The sequence below is a fragment of the Tenrec ecaudatus genome, chromosome X (genome assembly GCF_050624435.1).
Source record: "Tenrec ecaudatus isolate mTenEca1 chromosome X, mTenEca1.hap1, whole genome shotgun sequence".
NCBI classification, from domain to species: domain Eukaryota; kingdom Metazoa; phylum Chordata; class Mammalia; order Afrosoricida; family Tenrecidae; genus Tenrec; species Tenrec ecaudatus.
Genome location: NC_134548.1, coordinates 146,177,001 through 146,184,212, shown reverse-complemented (window position 1 = coordinate 146,184,212; position 7,212 = coordinate 146,177,001). Strand labels below are relative to the sequence as shown.

Here is a 7,212-nt window from a genome sequence, read left to right as displayed (position 1 = left end):
CTTTAAAGTGTTGAAATCAGGTGTGCCTACCTCAAGCTATGGCATTTTCAATCACCTCACATGCATGCGGAAGTTGGACAATAAATCAGAACCAAAAAGCCTAAATGCATTTGAACGATAGTCCTGGTAAAGAATATTGAGCATATCAAAGACTGCCAGAAGAGGAAACATGTCTGTTTTGGAGGAAATGCTGTGAGAGGTGAGGATGGCAAAACTCCAATTTATGGACGTTGGACATATTACCAGGAGAGGTCAGTCCTTGGAAAAGGACATAATGCTTGGTGATGTAGAAAGGCAGTGGGAAAAAGGAAGGCCCTGTGTGACATGGATGGACAGTGATTGTGACAATGGATGACTCAGAACTGGGCCGTGTTTTGTTCCATTGAGCACAAGGTCTCTAAGAGTAGGAACCAACTTGATGACACCCAACAACAACAACATACTTAAGATCATACTTTGAGTCTCTTGGACTTGTTTTAGTTTTTGTCAGCTTTAACTTGAATTTACTTATGCCTGATACCTGATCCTCTTGACACCTCGTGATCGCACAGGCTGGTGTGCTTCTTCCATGTGGGCTTTGTTGCTTTCCTGCTACATGGCCACTTGTTAATCTTCACGCTTTTAACATCCTCAGAGGGTGTATATTTTAATAGCCAGTCTGCTATGCCAGGGGTGGTTTGGACTCTGATCCTGGTTCTTTCGCTGGTGTCAAGCCATGTTAATATCTGTACTCCCGAGGCAATCCCTTTTCCTGTCTCTTGGACATGGGATGTGGGTACTTTCTGGTAGTTGTTGTCATTGTTGTTAGGTGACATCGAGTCTCCTCTGATTCATAGTGACCCTAAATAGAACAGAACACAATACTTCCTGGTTTTCACCATTTTCATAATTGTGATGTTTGACTTTGACTATATTGTTGCAGCTACTATGTTGATCTATACCTTGACGGACTTCATCTTTTTCTTTTTTATTAAATACTTTTATGGGGGGGGGCTCTTACATCTCTTATCACAGTCCATACATTCATCCAGTGTGTCAAGCACATTTGCACATATGCTGCCATCAGCATTTTCAAAGCATTCTCTTCCCACTTGAGCCCTGGACTTTGTCTTTTTCACTGACCCTCTACTTTTTACCCAACACGAGATTATTTTCCAGGGACTGGTCTCTTCTGATTACATGTCCATAGTACATGAGATGAAGTCGTGCCATCTCTGCTTCTTAGGAACATTATGATTATTCTTCTCCCAAGATAGATTTGTTCTTTTGGAAGTCCACAGTACTTTCAATATTCTTTTCCAACATTATCATTTCAATGCATCAAACCTTCATTGGTCTTCCTTATTCCTTGTCCAATTTTCACTTGCATATAAGGTGGTTGAAAATACCCTGACTTGGGGCAGGCCCTCAAAACAAAGATATCTTTTCTTTTCAACATTTTAAAGGGGTCTTGTGTATTATATCTGCCCAATACAATATGTAGCTCGATTTCTCAACTGGCACTTCCATGAATATTGATTTCTTTTTATCTCTATATATAGTTTTATTAACATCAAATTCACATATCATACACTTGCATAGTTAACTTGCTTTTAAATAGAGTTGCATATGCATCATCACAATCAGTTCTAGTGCACCCACCCCCTTTTGCATTCATTATTTGCTCCCCTCCCCCATCCCAAAATCAGTTATTTTCTGTATGCTTCCACTCCTTCCATGCTCCACAAACTGAAAGAGCTAACAGAAACAATAAACAAAATTAAACAGAAAGAAAATAATAAAGATTTAAAATAAGAATAAAGAGAGAGTAAGAAAGAAATTACCACCAGCAATATTAAAATAAACCGGAGAGAAAATTTCTTTAGTGGACCAAGCTAGAAATATTTAATCGAAGAGAAAATTCAAGTTGGTTCAAGAGGGAAGTCAACTGACCAGGTATCATATTATACTGTCGTCCCATACCTCATAATTAATTTTACAATAATCTCTGTTTGATAGCAAAACTATGTTCATGTCCTTAGACTATGGCCAGAGGGGCTCTGCCAAGTGCTTAATCCGACTAGATACTCTGCAGATGGATTTGGGGATCCCAGTCTCCTGCATAGCCTTCTCCATATTAGGGGACATTGATTTCTTGATTGCTGTTTCATGCTGTTAAATGTGGCTCCTTGACCACCTCAAGTTCTTTCGCTATTATCATAATATTGTCTATTGATCCAGTTGTGGGCATTTCTGCTTTCTTTACTTTGAGTTGCAATCCATACTGAAGGCTGCAGTTTATGATTTTCATCAGCAAATGCTTTCTGTCGTACCTGATATCAAATGTGCAGAATGCCACTGCCTTCCTGTGGTCTACCACCACAACTGGATGTGCATGCGTTCTTCACCATCTTTTACCTGAATACTTCTGGGAAACACACAGTCTGTTTATGATCACGTCCCAGATTGAATTTTCTCATTTTTAATCAAGATAAAAAGACATAGTAAAGGCTCTGGAAAAAATGCCTAGTGAATTCTCCATTCATGTATTCTGTGAAGAAATGAAGTCCACATTTGTTCCTTCCTTAGGGCAACAGTTCACCCTCTACTCGAAAAAAGGATGTGTGCCCTCTGAAATTGTCTTACAAAACATATGTTGGGGATGCATTGCAGATGTCTCGCTAATGATAAATGATGTCCTGAGAAAATGTAGGGTCCCGTGTAACATGGTTATTTTAATTGATAATGAAGGTATGTCTACTTTAACTGCATAACTCATTTTGTATGAACTCTACTATAAGAATTATCACAAATTCTACACAAAGTACTAAAAAACATAGAAATTGACAACACACTCCAACAACCCACTCTATGAAGCAAACGTATACCTGATACCCCAACAAGGAGGAGATATCACAAAGACAGCAAAGTACAAACCAATATCCCTCATGAACACAGACACAGAATTCTCAACAAAATTCTGGCCAACAGAATTCAACAGCGTATTAGAAAAAGAAACTCTATTACATAACAATATATAATCGCTTCTTGGCCTTTTGGCTAAGATCAAGTGTAGTACATAACAATATAAATCTATAAAACTCAGACATGAGGAACTTGACAAGGAGTCATATTATAAAATATTCCTCACAACACGGGAGACTCGGCGTCGGGACTGGCCCAGAATGACTCTGTGACACCGAGGCAAACCACTAAAAGTGGGCGGCAGAGCAACCGTGAGAGCAGTGCAGGGAGCCCCGAGGGAGTACAAAGGACAGACTCTTGGGCCAGAACATGGTACCCCATCAGACCTGACTGAAGGACACGCCTAGAGATAAAAACTCAGACCTTGATCTAGTTACAGGTTTTTCTTTCTTTTAAAAATTATTTCTCTTGCCCAGAAGAAAGATCGGGTAGCTCAGAAGAAGGCAAGCTTCCTCAGAGCTCAGGAGCGGGTTGCAGAGAGCTAAGCCAAACCATAATTTCCATGAGGATTTATTACATAAATACAATAAACTATTTCAAGCAAAAAAATTATTTTCGTTTAATTAATTTATTCTTCTATGGGTAATTGGTTTTCTTTTTTGTTGTCATCACTGTGTTTTCATTCATCGCCTTTCTATGGCTTGATTTTTGGTGCATATTATTATCTCTACAGATCTATCTAGATAAGATAGACTGGATGAATAGTCTGGAGGAGTAAACAATATGACCAATGGTCCTGGTGGGACACGGGAGAGGGGGAGGCGGGGGTAAGTAGGTGGTGCTGACCAACCCAGGGACAGAGGAGCAAAAAGTGATCCAAAATCAGTGGCAAGGAGGGTATGAGAGGCCTGGTAGGGATACAGCAAGGGCAATTTAATCTAGAGAAATTACTGAACCTCAAATGAAGGCTGAGCATGATAGTGGGACAAGAGGAAAGTAAAAGAAAATAGAGGAAAGAACTAGGCAACAAAGGATATTTATAGAGGTCTAAATTCTGGAATGTACATATGTAAATATATTTATATGAGTGTGGGGAAACAAATCTACATGCATATAGTTATAGATTTAGTATTAAGGCAGCAGATGGACATTGGGCCTCCACTCAAGCACTTACTCAATGCAAGAACACGTTGTTCTATTAAATAGGCATTCCAGGATGCACACCTTCCTGACACGATTGCTGAAGAAAAATATAAGCATAAGCAAATGTGGCGAAGAAAGCTGTTGGTTCCTGGCTATCGAAAGATATAGCGTATGGGGTCTTAAAGGCTTGAAGATATACAAGCGGCCACCTAGCTGAGAAGCATCAAAGTCCACATGGAAGAAGCACACCAACCTATCTGACCACGAGGTGTACAAGGGACCAGTTATCAGACATCAAAGAACTAAAACTCATATCAGTGGGTGCTCACCTTCTTGATACGATCACTGATGACAAATGTGTGCATAAGCAAATGTGGTTGAAGAAAGCTGATGGTGCCCAGCTATAAAAAATATATAGCATGTGGGATCTTAAAGGCTTGAATATAAACAAGTGACCATCTAGCTCGGAAGCAACAAAGCCCACATGGAAGAAGCACACCAGCCTGTGTGACTATGAGCTGTCGAATGTAGCAGGTATTGAGCATCAAAGAACAAAATATCGTATCATTGTAAATGTGCATAAGTGCAGAGAGGAGACTCAAAACCCATCGGTAGGCAATTGGACACCCTCTTACTGAAAGGTTGTGGGGAGGAGATGAGTCAGGCAGGGTGCAGGGTAGCAACGATGAAACATATAACTTTCCTCTAGTTCTTAAATGCTTCCCCCTACCCCCCACTATCATGATCTCAATTCTACTTTACAATTATGGCTAGACCAGAGGATGTACATTGGTACAGATAGCAACTGGAAACACAGGGAATCCAGGACAGATGACTCCTTCAGGACCAGTAGTGAGAGTGGCAATGCCTGGAGGGTGGAGAGAATGTGGGGTAGAAAGGGGGAACTGATTACAAGAGTCTACATATAGTCTCCTCCTTGGGGGAGGGACAGCAGAGAAGAAGGCGTGGGGAGACGTCGGACAGTGTAATATATGACAAAATTATGAAAGTTCATAAGGTAGGGGGGAGAGGGGAGGGAGAGGAAAAATGAGCAGTCAATATTAAGGGCTCAAGTACAAGGCAAACGTTTTGAGAATGATGATGGCAACAAATGTACAAATGTGCTTGACACAATGGATGTATGTGTGGATTGTGATAAGAATTGTATGAGCCCCCAATAAAATGAATAAAAATATATTCCTCACTTTCCCAAAATTTGCTACTCAAAAAAACCAAACTCACTGCCATCGTGTCTTCTCCAGTGGGTTTCTGTGACTTCAACTATTGATGGGAGTAGAAAAGCCAGTATTTCTTTCTCAGAGGTGCAGGTGGTTCTCCCAATGCACTAAAACTAGAGCCATTTTGTAAAAGTTAAAAGATGTGCACTTTTTGAAGGGCAACGCATTATATAATCAAGTTATGACCATGGTATATACACTTGTTGGAGAGTTTTAGTAAAGAGCTGCTGATCGAATAATAAAGTAAGAATCTAAAATATAGTGATTTTCTTACTGGGCATATTCAATAATTTGAATTAACAGCTTAAAAAGGTTTGTCAAAGACATGAAATATTGACCTTAATGTATAAGTATAAATCAGTTTTAATCAGCAATATTGATTTATACTAACTGTGCTCGATTCTCTGGAGAAAGTTAAGCATGTCCATCGAAACCTTGTTTCCAATATTAATTTTCTCAATAAACTCTTACTTCATAACTGATGCAGCCATGAGCTCTGTAGCTCCTCATTTAAAGGATTACAAATTCAAGAAATTTAACTAGAAATCAGAGTCTGAAAAGAACAACTGACATTTTGTAGAGGGTTTCCTAGGAGTATTGTATTGAGGTGGGTAGGGAGGAAAGTCTTTGAGTTTGAAAATAAGTTTGTAAGTTCTCAAATCATTACAGAACACACTGAAGAGGAATAATTATATTTCTGGCTTTAATTTTCTGAGACAGCAAATATTTAGTACTTCTGCTACTGTTGTTGTTACTTAAAATCACAGTCTTTTTAACCCCCACATATGCATATGAAAGGAGCTTTAATGGCATAGTGGTTACCTGTGGGCTGCTAACTACAAGGTTAGCAGTTTGAAACCACCAGCCACTTTGCAGGGAAGGACCGGGCTTTGTACTCCTATAAAGAGTCTCTGTCAGGGACTGCTGCGCCCTGTCCTCTGAGGTGGCATTGACTCAATGGCAGTGAGTTTGGTTTTCTGGCTTACACATTTAAAAGTTGGGTAATGTATAAGGAAGACCCAAGAGGAATTGATACATTTGAATTATGATATTGATGAAGAATAGTGAAAGTACCACGGCATGACAAAAGAATGCACACATTTGAACAGCTAGAGTTCACCTTGGAAATAAGTTGGGTGACTTTGGTCATGTCATCAAGAGAGACTCACAGATGCATTAGGCTCGGTAAAGTAAAGGCTCGGTGCAGAGGAAGAACGTCATAAGAGGGACGGACAGCATTGGCTGCAGCAGTGGGCTCAAACACCGCAATGAGTGCCAGTGCTGCGGAACTGGATGGTTCTTAACCACAAATACGTGGTCCTAGCACAGGTGTATATTCAGTCTTTATAAAGGTGCGTTTTTAATGAAAATTCCTGTACGCAGCCATGAAGACACAAAAATATTTTGAAAGGAACTCCGTGGTGTAGTAAACTAGAAATGGAAAGAGAGGAAAAGGGTTCAGAGATGGGATGAAATGGGGGTCTCCTAAGACAGATTTGGACAAGAATGGTAGAGGAAACATAGTTGCAGATAAACTTTCTAAAGATGCCTGTGTTGCTAAGTGGCGGTGCTGATCATTGTAATGGAGAAGTTTGACCTTCAGAATAGCAATGGGCTCCTCTAAACTCACTAATTCACTACTCCAGATCTGGGGAGAAATCTGTTCTTCTGGATGCTTTTTGTATACTCTATCATTTTATTTAGCTTTCCCAGTGGACTGGGGAAATATTGCTCTTGGGGAAAAGGCTTCAGGGACATTGATTTTCATGAGAACAATATATTGAGAAAATAGGCAGGACCTGCCTCCCTACTGGGAGGAAGTTAAGGCAGGACATGAGGATGGGCTTTTAGACTGCAGATAGACTGCCTGAATGAACAAAGCCTTCAGACCATGAGGTCATGGTTGCCAACCTGTCGGGGCAGGAAA

General features: G+C 40.1%; 1 pseudogene; it reads left to right on the top strand.

Moving 5' to 3' along the window:
• Positions 1-3,019: 3,019 nt before the first annotated feature.
• LOC142435165 (U2 spliceosomal RNA) lies at positions 3,020-3,084 on the top strand (annotated as a pseudogene).
• Positions 3,085-7,212: the final 4,128 nt, after the last annotated feature.